Source organism: Miniopterus natalensis, chromosome 8 (genome assembly GCF_054644295.1).
Source record: "Miniopterus natalensis isolate mMinNat1 chromosome 8, mMinNat1.hap1, whole genome shotgun sequence".
Classification (NCBI taxonomy): domain Eukaryota; kingdom Metazoa; phylum Chordata; class Mammalia; order Chiroptera; family Miniopteridae; genus Miniopterus; species Miniopterus natalensis.
In genome coordinates, this window is record NC_142088.1 from 31233077 (window position 1) to 31254236 (window position 21160).

A 21160-nucleotide genomic window follows, 5' to 3' on the forward strand; every position below is an offset into this window, starting at 1 on the left:
AACTTTGCTCCTGCTTTTGGATGCTCCATGTTACCCCAAGATGATCAGATTATTACGCACTCCAAAGAGAAAAATATCTAATTCTTTTCAAATAATAAGCACTCAGTCATTGGTTCCATATCCATCTCCACTTTTCTTATTCTTAGGACTCTGATTAGCTCTGGAAAGGGGAGGAGGGGCTATCTTATATTACCACCCTCTGGGACTTTTCTAGACAGTTAAAACCCAGTGGCAATTTTTGTTTGTTTGTTTTGGTAATCCTCACCTGAGAATATTTTTTCCATTGCTTCTTCAGAGAGAGAGTGGAAGGGAAGGAGGGGGGTGAGAGGTGGGGGGAGAGAGAGAGAGAGAAACATCCATGTGACAGACACATCTACTGGTTGCCTCCTGCATGAGCCCCAACCCTGGAGGCGGGGAGCGAATCTGCAACCCAGGTATGTGCCCTTGACCAGGAATCAAACCCCTGACCCTTAGGTGTGAGAACTGACGCTCTAACCACTGAGCAACACCAGCCAGGGACCACATGGCAAATTTAAAACCCCATAAACCAGGATCCTTGAACACTGGAGCTAACCTGAGTCCTGTAGTTTGGAATGAAGAGGCTCTAAGATGCTTCTGGTGTTACTTTTATAAAACTTGTTAAGGATCCAGAGTCACAAAGCAGGCCTTTCAAGGTGAAGCTGAAAAGGTTCTCAGAAGTGCACCTCTGTCAAATAAAAATCTGGAGCTATTGGCTAAGATTTAGATAGACACCAGGAAAGTAATAACAAAAGTTCCATCTAGGTCCTATTATGCAGAAATGAACTTTAATTCCTCTTTGATAATTTTAGCAAAAGTATATCTAAATTTAAAAAAGAAAGACTTGATACCCTCCCATCTTTCTTACAAAAGTATATTAATATGTTCATGATGGTACTCCAAATCTGTGATAAGCTGAAAGGGTGTAATGGAAAGAACCCTAGAGATATTATCAGGAGACCTGGGACTAGCACTGCCTCCATCGCTTGTTAACAGTTAAAATTCAGCAAGTCATCTAATTTTTCTAATTATTGGTTTTCCATTTTAAAATGGATATTAGGTTCTACCCTTTCTCTTAGCAGAGTTGTATTTATCAAATGAGATAATACATAAGCAATACGTTGTAAAAAAGGTGATGCCATGTAAAATAAAGAAATGTTGTTGTAAACATTAGATATTTTGTCATCTGGTCTAAGAATTGGCCTGAAATGGTTATTTTTAAGAGCTTGCTGCATTAATATTTAGAGCTTGTCAAGGTTTTATTGCCTATGAGTTCTTGAAGATATTGCTTCCATAAATGAACTCCACATATAGGGTACTGAATTGGTTATGCTGCTGTTAGTCTTATTTCATAAATTTGAAATTATTAAAGTACTCTTGAAAACCATGCTCTATGTCACCTCTTTAGGGGAATGTTCTTGCATCTTGATTTTTTTGTTCTTTCTATTAGGTTTGAAACAGAACAATGGGAAAAGGTAGAGGGAGGGTATATTTAATAAAGTTTTTTTCACAACTCAGAGATCAAGAAATGAATCAATGTCAGTTTCTTACTGAAGGTCAATATCATATAATTCACAGGAAGGTAATGAGCCACCTTAAACTTCTATTTAATTATGAATGATCTAGTGTGATTAATCTGTATCATTTGTATTAAATCATATAAGATAATTCTATTATTTCAATATTAGCTTTGGGAAAATATTGCTTTTTTATTCTTCTGGGCATTAAATATATTTTATTATATTAACTTAAAGGATTAGCTTTAGAACTGTTACTGTCAGTTGTTAAAATGGTTTATACGTAAATATCCATTGTGTGTGCTCACAAACTTCCCATTGCCTCAACGCCTATCCCGATGAATTCAGATGAAGTTAAAATATAAATCTTTCATATTAAGCAGCTTACTTCAAAGAAACTAATGCTAGAATTTATTCATTCATTGTGTGTAAACTCTGTTATATAAAAGGTATTGAATTAAATAAATATATATATTAACTCTCACAAGAAATCATTCATGCTTTTACAGTTTTAGAATCAGGCACAGATATAAGACAATTATTTTCCAGATATGTGATATGAGAGGCAGACAAGTACTGAGGAAGTGCTGGACAAACACTGAGGCTGAGGAAGCAGGCATTATTTCCATCTTTAAACAGGAGAAACAGCTCATGCAAACAGTAGGCATTTCGCTGCGAGATTCACATGTGGCAAACAGTGCAAAGTGCATTCTCAGCTGAGGGAAGGTACTGAGCAAGCCTGCAGAGGCAGGAAAATATGATGAGTGCTGGTGTGCACTCACCAACTGGTGGCCAGCTGGCTTAATTTGGTCTGCAGAGATATTTTGTTTGTCCTGTATCTTAATTAAAATTCCTTAGAAATGTTGCCAACATTAAAAAGCAGGGAGATTATGGGTTTCCAATTTCTTGTAAAAAAAAGCGAAGATTTATCTACATTCTGCATTCCAACAACCCTAAACAGCAATTATTTGGAGCTGAGAAGGCTCTGCTTCACTCAAAGGGAGAAATTATCTTCCTTTCCTCAAATATTTGGCTTCTTCATTCATTTAGGTTACTTGCTTAATTCCTGTAATTTAGTTAGCTGCCCCTAGCCAGGATTACAAGGTTAATGTTTTTTTAGAATGTATTAAAATTTGTAAAATTTATTGAAAATAGTGTATGTTCTATTAAGAAAAAATATCTTGAAATCATTCTTTAGGGAGATTAAATGAAGTTTTCTTCAGATCTAATCAAATTTGCATTTTAGTTTATAGTCTGCTCACTATTACTAATAATAAAAATAAAGGTTTTTTTAAAAAAAATCTGCATTTTTAAAGGTAAATTAGCTGTTCAGGGAATATTTTCAGGATGCCAACTGTTCCAGATTTGAGATCAGAATTAACCAACTTGGTACATGTACAGTATTGATAGGTTGATTAAATATGTTTAATGTAAAAAGCTATTTTTATCATCCAAAATTTGGATTATATAAATGATAATTGGGAGTTTTGTATTTCCAAATCTTTTTACATCCTTCCCACCAAAAATGTACACTGCTATTTTTTCCTTATTTTTCAGCATCAAGAGGTCAGTAAGAAATTTTGACAAGGTTTATAACTTCCAGGATAATAGCTGAAGAATTAGCCTGAATTTGGTCAGCTTTGTCTCATGGAAGTGTCTTATGCACTACTGTTACAAAACCAAATCTGCTCAGTGGGAAGCTAAACCTTTTATCTTATGTAAAAGTTTAATTTTTCTCAAGTTCAGATATACAGTATTTTGTGGGAGAGGGAAAAATATCCTTCTTTTCCCTCTTAGTCCTGGCTGGTCTAATAATCAAGTTATCATAGGACAGGTTAGCAGGAGAAAACAACCAAATATAATTACATATGTGTATATGAGAATTCCATAAGAATATGGGCCCCCCAAGGACAAAGTGGGCAGTTAGGGCTTATATGTCACCTTGAGATAAGGAGAATAGGGTGGGGCATTGGTTTGAAACTTGAAAAGGGGAGGAAAGCAATTCACATGTAAATAAAAAAGCAAATGTTTGATAAACAATGTTTGCTGGGCCATCTTTAACAATAGGACACAGAGAGGACTTTGATCAGATTGGCTTGCTAGGATCCTCCCTGTCTATGATACACTACTTCATATGAAGCCATAGTTGTCTATGATGATAGCTCCCTCCCTGAGCACCTCCTCTGTCTAAATTATTTTAGGCACTTAGGGTCAAAGGTCTTCCCTGGGTCTTGGTTTCTTAAAAATAACCAGATTAAAATAATCAGTATCCCAAAGAGGCATGTTTTGGGGTGGCAAACTTCAATATTTAGGTTTTTATTTTCACAGGTTACATTGGATATGTAATCTAAGGAACAACTACTTAGAGTGTTCCTAATATTCAACACTTTTTGGATTAGTAATATTAGTAATATGTGATGATTATTAGATATTATGTAGTGATTAGTAATATGTTTAGCTCTCCATAATTCATAATATGGCTTCAACCTATAATATTAAGTGTCCCTTTGGACACGTCACTGGAAAAAGTGAGTATTTAGGGTTAATAAATGAGACGTTTTTTGGTGTGAAACTCAATGTTATATAGCAATGCATTGCTCCATAATTTTCATAAACTGTATTTTGAATTTGTCCATCTGATCATTGTTGGAATATTCTATGTAATTAGTGAAGATACTTAACTGTCTTAGATTTTTAATGCTTATAATGCTATTTTTATTTAATATTACCTGTGTGTCAGTCATTCTTCGAAACAGTTTACATAAATTAACTTCTTAAATCACCACAACAACCTTATGATGAAGGCACCAATAGTAACCCTTCTATATAGACAGGGAAACTGAATCATGGGGAAGGTAGCTTAGTTGCCTAAGGACACATAGTAAGTGGTAGAGCAGGATTCAATTCCAGGCATCCATCTCAGAGTCTTCACTCTTTACCTCTAAGCTCTGGTATTATAAACAGTCTGATTTTAATTTTATGAAAGTGCAGATGAGATTGACCTACTTCACATACTTCACCTTTCTCAGAAATCCCAATGCTATGCTGAGCTGACTTTGCAAAGTTATTTCTAATGTTTTCCATTTATAACAGGGCTATGTAAAGCATAACACACCTCCTTTCTGATATACAGTTTTCTATCATCTTGGATATCTGTCTCAAGTACCCAGGATAGCCTGAAATGTCTATTGAAAGGCAATCACCAGCCTTGCTACCATTTGCTTTAAATGTAAACAAAAACAGGGTAGATAAACTTCATTTATACTAGTGCTCAATAAATAACTATATGGCCATCCATATATTAATTGACTTCAGTACAGAATTTTATACTCATGGTTTAGTCTCTTGTGCTAAAGTCCATATTCTTGAGTTTGTCTTTGATGGCATATAGTTACTTCAGAAATGGTAGTAACTTTTATAATTTCCATTGCCTGATTCCCCTTGATTTCTATTGGAAAAAATCTGACATAGTCTTTTAAAATAATGTTCACTAAATCAAAAGCATTCCTATGACAATGTGCAATATAATGTTTCTCTTATTTCTAAAACACAAACGCTTCCTAACTCTGCTCTCATTTTCCTTAAGACTTTACTGGTACTAGAGAGGCTTTTGTCATTCTATGTAATAAGGCAGATCTATGTGAAATTTGTATTTTTAATTCATTTTTGATGTACAAAATGCCATATGGTTTTACCTGGTTCAAGAAAATATCTATTAAAACTATCCTCACTTTAAAATCCATATTAATGTCATAGCTTATATGAACGTTCTCCTGATTTCCCTGATATAAACACACACTGAGTTTAGATAATACTAGTGGTTGCTAACAAAATATTTTGGATCAGATGTTTTGAATAATATGGAGAGGATTAATTCAGAAATTAGACTCAATTCATTGGATCAAGATATTCAATCGACAATTATCTTTGTAGTAAATCAAGACAAAAATGCAAACCAGTTTCAAAGTAGTCTAATCATTTTGTCATAGGAATCACAAATATTGGTTCTAAAAATGAAAGTACTAGAATATATTAAATTCCTTTAAGCCTTAGTACATATAGACAAACATGTTTTTTCTTCATAAGCAAGCATACAGTATATTATATGGAATTCAAAAAGAGTGTTTTAAATTTATTTTAACTCTAGAAGATTTAGAGAGAAGGCTTGATTCTCATTAAGCCCAGTGTAGATATAATTCTTTCCTGCTTTATTTCTTAATATAATTTAAAATTAGTAGTATCCCATAGGATTCTTCCATAAAGAAGATCCAGGTGTTTGAAATAAAAGTCTGAAAAATGATTTGCATGAAATTGTTATAATAAAAGGGCATATGGCGATAGATTTTAGAATCTTCTCATGGTATGTTTTAAATGGTCAACATCAGGTTTACATATAAAATTAACCATTACACTATACTATTTAGCACTTTTGTCTGGCATGTAGTCATACTCTGTCTGATATTGCCACTAATTTTGTATTGTTTACTTCCTCATGTGGTATAGTAAAGCAAGCACAAATTAGCCAATTATTATAATCTACCTAGGACTCAGTTTCCTAATGTTAAAATATTAGTACAGTCACATTCCCCTAGAAGTTTGAAAACGTCAGATGAGATATATCTGAGACTGCACCCCCAAAGCTTCAGTGAATTTGCACTTAATTTTAACTTTATTTTATAAAAAGCTGATTACTTGTTCCAGTAATGGAAATTGATTAAAGTCACAATTTAAATAATAGTAATTATCCTTCTGTTTTCACACCTTTCAAATTTAATTGTTGTATTGAGTACTTCTTTTAAGTCTAAAATTATTTTTACATATTAAGCAAACTTTACCCCACGAGTAATCACCACAACTACTTTCTGTTTTATGACCAGATCCTCTGAAATACTTGTGTTTAATCAAGTCCTATTACTGGACAGGAGCCATCAATGCTCTAAGATGTACCTGCATGATACCCAGAACCTTCGGAGGAATACGAGATACTAGCACATGATTCGCATGAAGAGCCCAAATACAAATGCCAAACCAAAATCTTCCATTTACCTCAGTTATTCTGGTATTGTGCAAATGTAGTGTCTCTTAAGCAAGATTTAATAATGTTACTATAATTTATTTAGTAACTTGATGATAGAACATGGGCGGATACTGTGTTCTGCATAGTCATGTCTATAAAATCTATTAAAATGTTGATTAAATTGAAATTTCATTTCAGCTGGCTTTATTGTAATAAAACATCACTATATTGCTTTTTATTTGTTTATTTTTTTGCCAACCTAATTTTCTGCCTGAAAATATACATTCCTTAAGAAAGTATTATAAACTAAGCCACGCTATTGAAATAGTAAGTAAATAAAAAGAACTTGGAGAGTCACAACCAATTCTGAGATAAAATATTGCAGGTACTGTGATAAAATATTGTCCTGAAGTTATTTTGCTCAGGCATGAATAAACTAGGGTGAGAATATGGCAAGCTCTTAAAATTGTATATACTTGCATGAGAAATATAATTTTTCCTTTTTATTAGGTCTAGGGAACAGAAAAATCACTGGAATCTATATTAATATAAGGATGAACATTTATAATCAAAGGATTCAAAGTTCAAAGAATATTAAATATAATGTTCAATCTCATTCCTAACTACCAAACTAGGAAATGTTGGTAGTGGTTTGTTTTCATAGGCACGTTTCCACTATTACCACTACTTTTTTTTTTTAATAAGACAAATAAAAATTGTTTCCTCATGTAATTAATAATCTGGAAGAGTGTGGTGATGGATTTTTTTGTTTCACAAACAACCTGTATGCTGTTAATTTACCGTCCATGAAAGTAGTGGGTCAGAAAAAAAATATTTGTATTATTGAAATTAGCTTTTCTTCTGAGTCAGCAGGTGTTTGAATTATAGCAATGATTTCATGACTATTTTATTTTCTCCCTGTTTGAAGATAAAATTATGTTTGAGAGGGGGGAAAAATGACTAGACTAGAAAGTTACTAGAATCGGGTAGGAAAAAATAGCCGAGAAGTTTAAAAAAACAAAACAAAACAGAAAAATCATTGCATTTCCAGGATTAAAAAATACTCAAAAGATGTACAACAAAATAAACATAACACTGTTCATAAGTCTTAACTAATCAGGGTGACAGCCTGCCAGTATATTTTCAAGAAAATATAAAAAAATGGTAGTAATTTTTTTTTAAGCTAAAAGCTCAGGGACAACATGTGCTCCATCAAAGTGACATTTCAACACCCACATGTGGAAACATCCAGCTTTTCTTCATAAATAAAAACCCAAGGAATCTCCTGGTGCAGAGACAGATGAACGATGCAACTCTGTTCTTGAGTTTCCCTTCTCCTTGGGGTTTCTTTTTATTAATGCCATTATCAAGCTGATCTCAGTGTAGTTGTCCTCTTAAGCAATTAGGCTTTTCCCTTCCCATGCTTACCCAAGCACAATAAAACTTGCTTGGAAAAGAAAACTTTCTTGAAAAGGAAAACTAAAATAAAATTGAGCAAAATGTCTAAATAAATCCCGAGAGTGATATTCATCTAGATATGAGGTTTAAAACTGGAGACACATGGTCTCCAGTTGTGTTTTATTTAGACTATAGGGTCTTTTAAGACATTTCATTTTTGCCAACATTTAAACATTTCACAGAAAAATTAAACAGAAAGTATATCTGACATCTTTTGAGAAAGTGAGAAGCAGTGGCAACCCTTGGCCAGCGTTCTTACACATCATCAATTGGCCGGAGTCAGGACCTTCTACTTTATGTAACCCATACTCTCCAATTATTCACACTTAGATAAAGCCCATTTTATCTAGTTAAATTAGGGGGTGCAGTAGGTTTCATTTCAACTGGGTTAGAAACACTCTTAAGAATGTGGTCAAGGTGTCGACTAGGACTGCAATTAGCTGCAGCGTTTTGAATTTACTCGTATGGTTATGAATAAGAAATAGGAAAAAAATCACTTCAACTCTTGGTTACATGGCAGCAGCTTGTTTCGCCCAGAGTGAGGGATCTGGAGAAGCAAGGGGGTGTAAAAAGAGGGCATTCAAGGTAGATGCCACAGTCCTTTTACAGCCTAAAGTCCAAAGTGACATCCCATCACTTTTGACATCGTCTGTTCATTAGAAGTGAGTCACTAAATCTACCTCTCACTCAATGAGAGGGGGTTACACAAGGCCATAATTATTAAAAGGAAGCAAATTAGTGGGGTGTCCTCCTGAAGGCTGCCTACCGTCAAGGGTTTTCTCATTCAACTGGGAGCCTTGAAAACATCTTTGAAGGTAAGAAGTTCTCTAAGGAGCATATTTAAATTGCAGGAAAAAAAGGGTGAGAACAGGTAAGCCTTGCCCTAGGGGGAAATGAAATATAATGTACAAAATTTCACTGTGTCCCAAGATCCAAGGACAGTAGCCCCCCTTATCTTCAGGGGATATGTCCCAAGACACCCAGTGGATGCCTAAAACTGTGGGTAAAAATATACATATATGCTATGCTTTTTCCTATATTTACACACCTATGATAATGTTTAACTTATAAATTAGCCACAGTAGAAGATTAACAACAATAATAAAATAGAACAATTATAAAAATATACTATTATAAAAGTTATGTGAATGTGGCCTCTTTCTCCCTCAAAACACCTTTGAGATTTTTTTACTGACATTTATCTTAAAAGAAGCGCTATAATGGCTTCTCTTTGTCATCTCTGAATTGCCAGCATCACTACTCTTGCACTTTGGGACCATTACTAAGTAAAATAAGGGCGGCTTGAACACAAGCACCATGATACAGCAACAGTGAATCTGAAACCAAGACAGCTACTAAGTGACTAGCAGGTGAGGAACACATGTATATAATGTTGATATGCTGGACAAAGGGGTGATTCACGTCGAGTGGGATGTCACAGGATATAGCAAGATTTCATCACACTACTCAGAACAATGCTCAATTTAAACTTCATGAATTGTTTATTTCTAGAATTTTCCAGTTAATATTTTTGGACTGAGGTTGACTGCAGGGAACTAAAACCCAGTAAGCGATGCTGTGGATAAGGAAGGGCTACTGTAAAAGGTGAAAAGAAGAGCCATGGTGTATTGCTTAAACCTGCAAGCTTCTCATTCACTCATATGGCAAAACATGGCTACATATAGATACCAGCCAAATAAACCAAAGTTATCAGAAACAGAAACTCATCATTGGCAGAGAGTAAAGTAGAAAATTTTAAATCTTTCAATCATAACAAGTGAATTCAGAGGATGTCTGAGTGTCCCCTGTCGCCAGCATACCTCTAGGGAAATAGCCATAGACAGAAATAAATATTATTTTCATATGAAGACAAGACTGGAACCAGCAGAGAGGATGACAGACAACAGCAAGCTCAGAGCTATCAAGAACTGAGATTTAAGGATAAACTGAGCTTTACAGAAATTGTTACACATGTGCTAAAGTTAATTCTTTAATAAACCTATATAATAATACCATTTTGTTTCATTCTCAAATAATTAACATTTGTTGAGCCACTGTTATCAGCACTGTTTTCTCATCTTTATAGAAATCCAGGCACTCATCACAAATTCCCCGTTATCCAGGCACCTTATTTTTTAAAGATGCTAAAGTCAAGCATAGGAGGGCTCATTTGCTTTCTCACATAGCCGGCAGCAGTGCAGCCCCTTTGAACCAAGCCTTTGTCTCCAGCGGCTCTGCGCTCTTAATCGCCGCTGCACTGTGAAGGCCCAAGGGAAACGCTCCCTCCAGGCGCTATGAACCCGATGCCGTTGCACTCAGCCGAACATCTATCAGAAACTTGGCCCTTGCCCTAGCCAGTTTTCTCAGTGGTTAGAGCATCAGCCCACGGACTGAAGGGTCCTGGGTTTGATTCCTGCCAAGCGCACGGACCTCTGTTGTACGTACCCTGGTCGGGGCATGTGCAGGAGGTAACCATTTGATGTGCCTCTTTCACACTGATGTTTCTCTCTCAAAAAAACCCCCCAAACAAACAAACCAAAAAAACAACTAGGTCCTTAGCATGGAATCCCTTTGTTTAAGTGCTCTCACCATCAGTTGTAGAGTCACTGTTACACAATTCAGGACTGAAAAAGGAATGTCCTTAGTGCAGGTATCACTACTCAGCAGTGTTGTTTGAGTTATCTGTGCTTATGGGGCAGGGGAAGGGTTGAGGCTCATCTCAGCATAAGTTATAAAATTAAAGCATCAGTGAGAGAGGAAATATTTGCATACACACAACTTCAGCCACAGGAATTAAGGCGATATCACCACACTGATATCACAAATTCATCTTGAATACCCATATTATCTCAAGTAACACCTATGGAGAGCATAAAAACAAACTGGTATTTTTTTAAAAATACAATATACCTAAATGCACAGGTGATGACTTTTAAATTTCAATGATGAGAATTTTTACTAAATACATCTGGACAGGTTCTTAATTTACTAGAATGGAAACCATATTCCACACTATAATAAGGGAAACAAACATTTCCTTTCTGTAAATGCCTCACTGCTTTCACTCTCCTAGTCTAAGATGTGACTTGGAAGACACAATATGTATATTTTACCATATTCTTTTTTATTTCTTCACTGCGGGCCCAACTCTATGTTAACTTCTAAGAAAATGCTTTGAGTTTTATTCCTTGCTCTGATTAAGCCCAGACTTTGAACACTTTTCCAGGGATGCAATTAAACTGATGAACATTTGCAATGTTTGGTTAAATAAAATGGGAGTATCTAAGATTCTTGAATTGTATTTGGTTTTAAAAGTGTATTTACAGAAAAGATTGCTCCTATTAATTTATCCATCCATTTGTATTAGAACAGCAACACTGCCTAGCAGTACAGGTTTTCATATGTTTTTTTCTTTCATAAAATTACTTGGGTCATTGTTCAAGTTCTGTGAAAGTATCAGTCTCTATCGGGATTTACCAATTAAATTGCAATCTGTGAAGGTAAGCAAAGACAGAAATTGAAGTCACTTTAAACAGAATATCTGCTTTAACTTTGGTGATATTCATTAAAACTAGTCCCTCTCATTTTGTGATTTGCTTATTTAGTTTATTATTTTACCTTTGTGTCTTATACTAAAAATTCTGCACTCTTCACTAGTTGCCACTTATCTATCTCATTTTCTGTATCCTTAGTCTCCTTCTTGTGCCTACATATCAGAATATCCCAGAATTTAGCCTCAGATATTTTTTCTTTCCTTCCCCTACTTTCATGTCCTTCACAAAACTTTTTGTTCCATGGCTTCTAATTACATCTACGTGCTGATAACCATCATTTTTTATTTCTAGCCCTAAATTTTCTCCTGAACTCTAAACATATATTCATATGACTATTCAACCTGTCCACTGAATGTGTAGGCAACATCTCAAATCTAGCATATTCAAAACTGGATTATTCCTAGCTCTCCCTACCCACTTACCAATCTTCTTCCTGCCACAGTCTTCTCATATTTCAGTGAATAGCACTGCTGTCTGCCTGGATGCCAAAAATCCTTGCCCAATCTCTCTCCTCATCCATAACCTATACAAATTTTTGGGCTTTGCCTTCAAAATATAGCTGGGAAACAATCACTTCTAACCATTCCTATTAGTCCCACTGCCTCTGCATGGACCACCAATGGTCTCCTTGCTACCAGTCTTGGTGATCCCTAACACCCTATAATCTATTCTTGCTCACCAGTCAGAGATCCTTTTAATATGTCAATCAGATTGTCATTCTTTTGCTCTAAACCTTTAAGTAGTTTTCCTTCACACTTCACCCAAAGTCCTCTGATCTCCACCTATCTGTCTGAATTCATGTTCTACTCCTTGGCCTTTGTTCCCTCTGCCTTACCCACTTTGGACTTCTTGCTGTTTTTTGAAAGCACCAATTTTATTCCTGCCTCTCTGCTTACTCTTCTTTATGCCTGAAAATCTCTTAAGCCAATATCTGGATAGCTCATTGCCTCGCTCCATTTAAATCTCTCCTCAAATCTCTCTTCTTGGAGAGCTGTCCCTCTGTTCAACCTAAAGTAGAATCCTTCTTCTCTTTCTATCCTCTCACTCTGCCTAATTTTTCCTTTGTAGTAATTACTACCTAACTTCATATTATATATTTAGTCTTTTTTTCTTATTTGTTTATATGTTGTATTTCTATTTGCTGTTTTTTATTGGGAGATCTGGTTCTAACCTGCATTTCTAGACTAATTATTTACAACTTCTCACCGTGTGAACTGCTACCAAAGTAGACTATGCATGATCACAGAACGTAATATATGCTTTCCTAGCTCCATACATTTTTTCTATTCCCTTCTTCTTTGACTTTGTTCATGTGTCCTGTCATGTACTATCAGCAATTATTTAATGTTATATTTAAAAGATAATTATTTGATAAAGGCCTGTCCTAACACAACATCCCTCACACCCATCTAGACTTACTGTAATTCCTTTATGTCGCTTGCTATATTATTATTTTTCAATACTGTCATCATGTCTTTTCTTTCCTCTTGGTCCAGGACTTGACCATTGTTTTCTACCCCTTCAAATATCACAATTAGTACATGTTTGTTAAATAAAATCCTGCTTTCTTGTCATGAACATGATCTTCAAATATGTTTTGCCAAAGGCCTAATGACTTTACTTGACCTTTATATTTTGCAAACTTCCACTGCTTTTCTCAGAGTAAATCACATGTTCATTATCAAGTAATAAATCTCCTAAAATACTGCATATAGGATATTTTGACTTTAGTTGTTATATTTTAGGGACCCAAACCACTTTAAAATAAGCTAACTTGTCAGTATAATAGACCTTTTCAATAGAAATGATTTCTTGAATAACCTTAACTTTTTATCCCTTTGAGGAGGGCTTTGAAGATAATTTTGAGATTTTTTTTCCTTCCCTTATCTCACTTTCTTCACAGATGCTTCAACTTTGTTTTAGAGAAAATGAAATATTTACTTTCACAGTGGTTTATGAGTCTATAATATTTACACAGCCTCACTTATGTCCTTTACTTCTTATAGGAAATCATGTATCAATATCTCTCGGTTTTATTTGTAGAGAGCTAAAATAATTCACAATCAGTGAACCAATCTGACCTATAGGAGTGCTCAAAATACTGATCATGTTTCACACATTTAACCAAATCAAGTTATACCTAGTTTCAGGAGCAAGATAATAAATATAAAAGAAATTTCTTCAGCATTCTTACAGAAAAATGTTTAATCAGGAGGAAAAGAATATATATATATATATATATGAAGTAATTAATCTCAGTATGTCTGATCACCAACCTTAGAAAATTACTTCATTTTGCAAATCATATTTCTAGAAATAATTATTTTCCTCCCCTCCAGGAGAACATTGGGCGCCACTGGAGTTCAACAAGCACATCTCTGGTTAAAAGTTTTGCTTATGTTGCAGTGTGGCATTCTATGTTAAGAAATATTCTGAAGAAATGTTAAACATGGCATGCAGCAATAGTATATTAACCCTTCATTTGATACTTTCAACCTACTAACTGTGGAGCTAACCTGACTTCTGAAATTTCCCAAATAAATGTTTAACTTATATACTTGGAGCTTAATGATCTCTAATGGATTTTGAAAAAAAGAGCTTAATGTCCTTTTACAAAGAAACTATCAAAGCTGTTTAAATCAGTCAAACAAACAAAAAGAAGCAGAAAATAGAATTCTGCTCATTGAAATAGGTTATCATGGAGGTACTAAAGAATTTGGAGGAACCCTAATTCCGAAAGTCCTTCCTAACGTTTCCAAATTCATTCCCTACCATCCTCAGCAGGACTAGTGACATCTTTCATTCCATATTAAGCCTAGTCTTAAAAGTAGGGTTAAAATGCCTTACATCAAACTGAAAGGTGAAGCCAGTGCACCCTGAAGTTCCAAGTGTCTCCCACCAAGTCTCCCTGATCATTCCCAAGAGCTGCTGCTATAGCTTATTTAGCCATTTATCAGCCAAGAACCACAGATTTCTCATCCCAAGATATTTTTCTATTTTTTTGAAGGATACCCTTTAGAAGTAAATTTAGTATGCATATGTTGGTAGTAAATTCTTTCAACTTTTGTATATTTGAAAATATGTTTATTTTACTTTTTCTTGAAAAACATTTTGCTTGGTTCAGTTTGAGGTTGTCAATTATTTCTTCTCAGTAATTCAAAGATATCACTCTATTCTGGCTCTCATTTTTGCTACTGAGAATTCTGCATGTTGTCATTTTTTTGTAGGTAGTCTTTTTTTTTAATTTTTTATTCTTTTCTCATTTTATTTATGTTCTACAATTTTCACAACAATGTGTCTATATATGTGTTTCTTTTTATCCATCCCGTTTTGTTCACATTATGCCGCCTGTATATATAGATTTATAGTCTTTATTATGTTTCTCAGCTATTATTTATCCAAGATTGAATTTGTATTGTTTGCTCTCGTTTTTATCGCTGGGACTTAAAGCAGGCATTATACTGGGCAATCTCATTCTGTCTTCCCTATCTTTACAACTCTTTTTGTATTTTTATGAATCTTTGCCTTGCTGTGCTGTATTTTGAATACTGTGTTAGGTGTAGCGTTTAGTTCACTATTTTAGATACATGTTCCTGGTTCTTGTGATTAGTGTGTCCTCCTTGAATTTTTTATTCAACAATTATGTATGTTTATTGTTATTTCTGAAAGTTCTCCCTGGTCTTTTAAATTTACCTCCTCATTTTGAACGACCTTTTCTCCTTCTCATTATTTTGTCATTGTATTTCTTGTTTTTGCCGTCTCTTCTTAAAAAAGATTATTTTCTTATAAAGTTGACTACTTTTGATAAAAGCTCATGTTTTTTGATCCTAACATGAATAAAAACTGAGGCTAATTAAAGATGCTTTAATCCAGAGAAGATTTGCTTTTGCTTATTTATTTACTCATTTACTTATCTACTTATTTACTTATTTACTTATTTACTTGTTTACTTAGAGCCAATCTGAGATACCAATCTTATCCCTCTTTCAGATTCCCCAGCTCAATACAGTAGACTCTGGTTCCCCTCCCTTTTCCCTTAAGCAATCATGATATCAGAAAGTTCCTTAGAGAAAACCTACTTTTTCCTATGCTTATTACTATTTTTAAATCTTCACCCGAGAATACGTTTTCATTGATTTTTGGGGGGGAGGGAGAGACAGAGAGAGAAAGACCAATGCAAAAGAGAAACATACATTGGCTATCTCCCATACACGTCCCAGCTTGGGACCAAACCCACAACCTAGGTATGTTCCCTGAGTGGGAACTGAACCCACAACTTTTTTGCTGTACAGGATGACGCTCCAACCAACTCAGCCACCTGGCCAGGGCCATATACTTATTAATTTAAGCTCAGATTTCAGGGTCTCACCCCACTTTTACTTCCATCTCCTTAACTCAGTATTACAAGAAAATTCATATTTTATCCATGGTCTATCCACTTTTCCACATTGATAAAACCTGCTGCACTGGAAGCAAAAATTTTTTCAGTTATCTGAACAATTCTTTGGTTTAGCAACATTTTATATTGGTTAGTATTACATTTTACAGAGTTCCAACACAAATCTAATTAAATTTTTAAGAAAAGAAAAATAATTTAATGATACATAACTATTTCCAAACCTTCTAAAACTCTCAGGAATGTTCAAGAATGGCTTTCAGAAACGGTTTTAAAAATTTTTGACTGCTGTTGCTGGTTTTTCTACAATTTATTGCCTTTTTGAATTGCTAATTTTTTTTCTCTGAAATGCTGATCTTTAACGCTGCCAAAGAATGTGTCTCACTCATCCAATATTTACAACTATTTTATTTTGCTCTGCAAAGGGTAGCCTGTCCTTTTAGATCGTCTATAACCCTTTTTTATCTGCTTAATAATGTGGAACAATTTCCCCTGGGCTGAGCAAAGCACTTTTGACTGGTCATTCAGACATTTTCTTCAGTCTTAGTATCTTACATGAAGTGCTTGTCTTTTGACAGCCTCCTGCGAATTCAATGAAAGGTCTTAATCCTAGTTTTCTGAAATCAAGTCGTCTCGTCTTCACTACTTAACAGTTGAATTATAAAAAAGAAAAAAAATAGATATATGTGTATATGTGTGTGTATATATATATATTATGAAAACAAGTCTTCTGTAAGTTTGCTTTGATATAATGCTTTAACAAAAATACGGTTATTTATTTATAATTTGATGAGTGCCATGAATGTAAAGGTTGCTATGTGAGTGTCAACTGAATCTAATTTTCAAGATGAGGAATAGCCAGGGAAAGTTTCTCTGGAGAAGTAAAATTAAAACTGAGGACTTAGGATAAATAAGAATAAGCCAGACTGGGGGTGGGGGTGGGGAAGGAAGGGAAAAAGAAGCATTTTATGAAGATGGAAAAATATGTGCAAAGACCTTGAGGTGAAACAGCAAAGGAGATGTTATGAAAAGAAAAGCACAGAGTGGCTGATTTATATTCAGTGATGAAAAGTATTTAGAAATGAACTTGGCAGCAGTAGGAAGAATTTTAACATTAGATAAAATAAAGTTAGACTTAAAATCTGAAAACAATATGGGACATTTAGTATTTTTAAAAAATCATATTTGAAATTTTAAAAATTATTCTAGGCATATTAAGAGAAATGTGATTTGGTTGATTGGAGACAAGAGTGGACCTGAGGAGAGCAATCTGGAGCTCTGGCAGTGGCTCACTTGAGAAATAATGGTGGGTTGGACTATGGATGTTACAATGGAAATGGAGAGAGTTCAGTATCACAATCTTCTGTAACTTCACTGCATATAGAAGAGGGAGACTAAAAATGTTTGTCTTTTCCCTAGTCTGTTTTCTGGATGTGATGGACTTACTTTAACCCCAAATATACTTGGAATAATTACTGTAGAATTACAAATTCAATATGAGGAAGTTGTTTCTTAATTTATTAACGGTATGGGCTTAAATTGGCAGGAAACTCTTTTTCCTGTTTGTCTGGCCTATGTGACCTCATTCTCTGGTGACATATTCTAAATGCCTAAGGATGGCTCCTTACATCTAAACTGGTTTTAGAGTTGATTTAATTAGTGCTGTCATCTTATGCAGCATTAATAAGAGACTGTGCGACTAGCTTAGAATTTTATTAAAATTTAAGTCTTGCATTGGAATTGTATTAGGGTTCGTCAGAAAACTAATAGAATACATACATATATATGTATATATATGAGTTAGCTCACATGATTATAAAGTCTGAGAAGTTCCATAATCTGTTGCCTATAAACTGGAAATTCAAGAAACTGGTGGTGTAATTCCAGTCTTAGTACAAAGACCTAAGAACCAGGGAAACTGATAGTGTAAATCCTAGTCCAAGGTCAGGAAAAGGCTGATATCCCAGCTCAAGTGGGAAGCCAGTAGGGTAACAAATACTGCCTTTCCTCTGCTCGTTTTAAAATTCAGGACCTTGATCATTCACACTGGGGAGGGCAATGTACTTTGATGAGTCCACCAATTCAAATGCTAATTTCATCTGAAAACACCTTCACAGACATACCCAGAAATAATGTTTAACTTGGACATTTGTGGCCTAGCAAAGTTGACACATTAAAATTTACCATCAAAGGAATAATTTGCTATACAAGACTGTATATTGTTAAACAAAAATGAAAACATTTATTGCATTTTATGTTGTCAAAGACAAAAATGCACCAATTAAGGAGAGATTTTATCCAGTCTATTGCAAAAGGAGAGCATCCCAGATCTGAAGATAAAGTGCTCTGATGGTAGGCTGATTTTGGCTTAGAGATTTGTAGGAAAGGATACACAGTTTACAGGTGGGGTGATTTAGAGTTATGATTTACAATCAGGGAAAGTCTCAGTTAGCTGAATGGGAAATGTTTATCTCTGTGTCTAGCTCTCTTCAGGACAAACAGTTCTAATCTCAGCTAAGCATTCTTGAGACAAATAATAAAAATCAGAGGGTCTTGTCACAGATATTCCAGGAAGTTGGCTGCAAGTTTTATGAAAGTCAATAAAAGAGTAGACAGTGAGTCTTATTTAAGTCTTATGAGGAAGAGCAGCTCTTTATCACAAATTGTTTCCTGGAACACAAAATGCTAGGAAGATTTCAAAATACGAAAGTGTAGAGGGATTGCTTAACAATCACTATTTTGGGAGGAAATGGGCTTAGGTAAAGTTTAACATTCAAATTTTTACAGGTGAGTTCTAAATCTCTGGCATAAATACATTTACTTTTATCACTTCTTCCAAGGAACTGTTTATTTCACAAAACTGAGTCTTTATAATCTTTAGCATATTGGGAATCCTTAAAAACCAGAAATGGCCCAGTTGTCTATTCATCACAGATCACCCTTATATATCAAATACATTTCATAGGACAATGCAAATGAGATGTAAGTTTTAAACTCTTCTACCTCTCGGGAATTTCTACATTTTAATAATGTTAGAAACCAAAGAAAATAAGAGATAAATTTTCACAGATTATTAATTCAGGAAAACAATCTTGGAGATGAGGTTCTTTAGAAGAACATCAGAAAATTATTCCTAAGATAGCTGAAAGGTTTTACATCCACTCCCAAACTCCCAAACTAGTCTAGAATGGTCTTGGAATTACTGTTTTTATTTATAATTAGAATGCTTTGGGTTTTATGCTTCTCTAAAAACCCACATAATTTAATGAAAAAGTATTTCCATCTCCTGTCATACCTTTCACAATAAATGTGTAACATAATGGTAGAGACTTGGAAGATACAACTATTTTTTTCTTGTAAACTCCCAAAACATATGAATGCCCAAACTTTCAACACTGAGTCTTACATTGAACATATAAATACCCGCTAAATTTTCTAATTTAATTTTTTTAAGTAATACAACATATCCACATTAACATTTTTAAAATGCACTTGATCTTGGAAAGAGTTCAATTTTCTTTCATAGTCCCTGGCATTTCTCCATGTAAATTAATAATGATCAGAGTGTTGAGACATCCTTCAAATTCAAAACAATTTTTAACTATTAATAAATCTTAACATCTCTATAATGTAATTAAATATTAAGGAGTATGATTAAGAAGGCTCATGAACCACCTAGTTTCTGAGAAACTACAAGATTTTACTATTATATAAATATGAAGTTATTATAGCAATGAAAAAGAGACATAGCACAATACAGTTTCTTTGAATGCATATTACCAAAAATGTAAAGATATTGATTAGATGTTTGTTTCTTACCATTGAAATTAGTACAAGTGGAAAGAATATGTCTAACATTTTTGTAAGTAATATGTTAGTGACTTTTAAAAATATGAACTCATTTGAGAGCAGAGTTCTAAGATTTGAGAAACTAAATAAATGAATAGTTAGCATATCTCTTAGCATAGTTCTCTGGAACATCAATCATTTCTGTAGTGCTCTATGCAGTACTTGGGAAAAGACAATAAAATATTAAAATCCCTAAGAGGCAAGGATTCTGGGCAGTTGATTGAAGAGACATGTGCATTATTTAGATGAAAATCAAGCTGATGACAATGTAGATTTTTTTATCTTTTGGTTAAGGTTTTAAAAACTGTTAAGCCTGACATTTTTTAACCCTGATGGAATAGTATTCAAATTCTATGCATACAAAGACTATAAAAAGACAGAACTAAGATTATTTTTTCTTGAAAAAAAGAAAAAAAGCATTTTCGCTTCTACTCAAAGAATATGAGAGCAAGATCACACTATTTGAATATACCATTGGAAATTTAAAAAACACACAACTTGATAAGGATATTGAATATTACTTCATTTTAAGCTAATTGCATTTTTATGTTCTCGCCAGATGAGTTTGTAAAAGAGAACTACATATTTTCAACAAACAGACTAGCATGCATTTAGTTTTTTCAAAAATATGTGAGTAGCTAAGGCCAACCAGCTACTTACAAGGTATATGGTTATTTTAACGGAACTTCTCTATTTCACTTACTTGTGTTGTCTTAGTTTGGGTGAGGCAGGGATAAACACCAGTCTTGGGGAGATTCACTTCTGCAATGCCAGCATGAGCAGATCTGTAGACCAGTTCCTCAACAAAAACACCTTAATTGGTGAAAAATATGGGGTGGGGAAACTATTTAAGTATCTGGAAGTTGTCCTAAGGGCATACAGCAAATAAGGAAACATTTATTCAACAAAATTTGCAAAATCTCAGTAAGAACAATAAGAGTGTGTGCCACTTGTGTTTAAATCTGTTCCCCACCCAGCCCTGCACTCCACTGGGCATGACAGAAACTCCGCTCTAGGAGTATACGACCCAGCAAATGAGACTCTTGCCCCTGCACAGCGGTACCTTGGCTTTTGAATGTGATCCGTTCCGGAAGACCCTTCGAGTTCTGAGATGTTTGAAAACTGAGGGAGCAACAGCCACCAACTAGGCCTCAGGATCTCGCCCTCACCGGAAGCCGTGTGGCATGTTCGACTTCCGAGGCGTGTTCGAGAACCGAAGCATTGCCTTCCGGGTTTACGGCGTTCGTAACCCGAAATGCTCGTCAACGGAGACGTTCGAAAACCGAGGCACCGCTGTGTTCATTTCATAGGGCTGCTATACTTAAATACCACAAAGTTGGTGGCTTAAAAT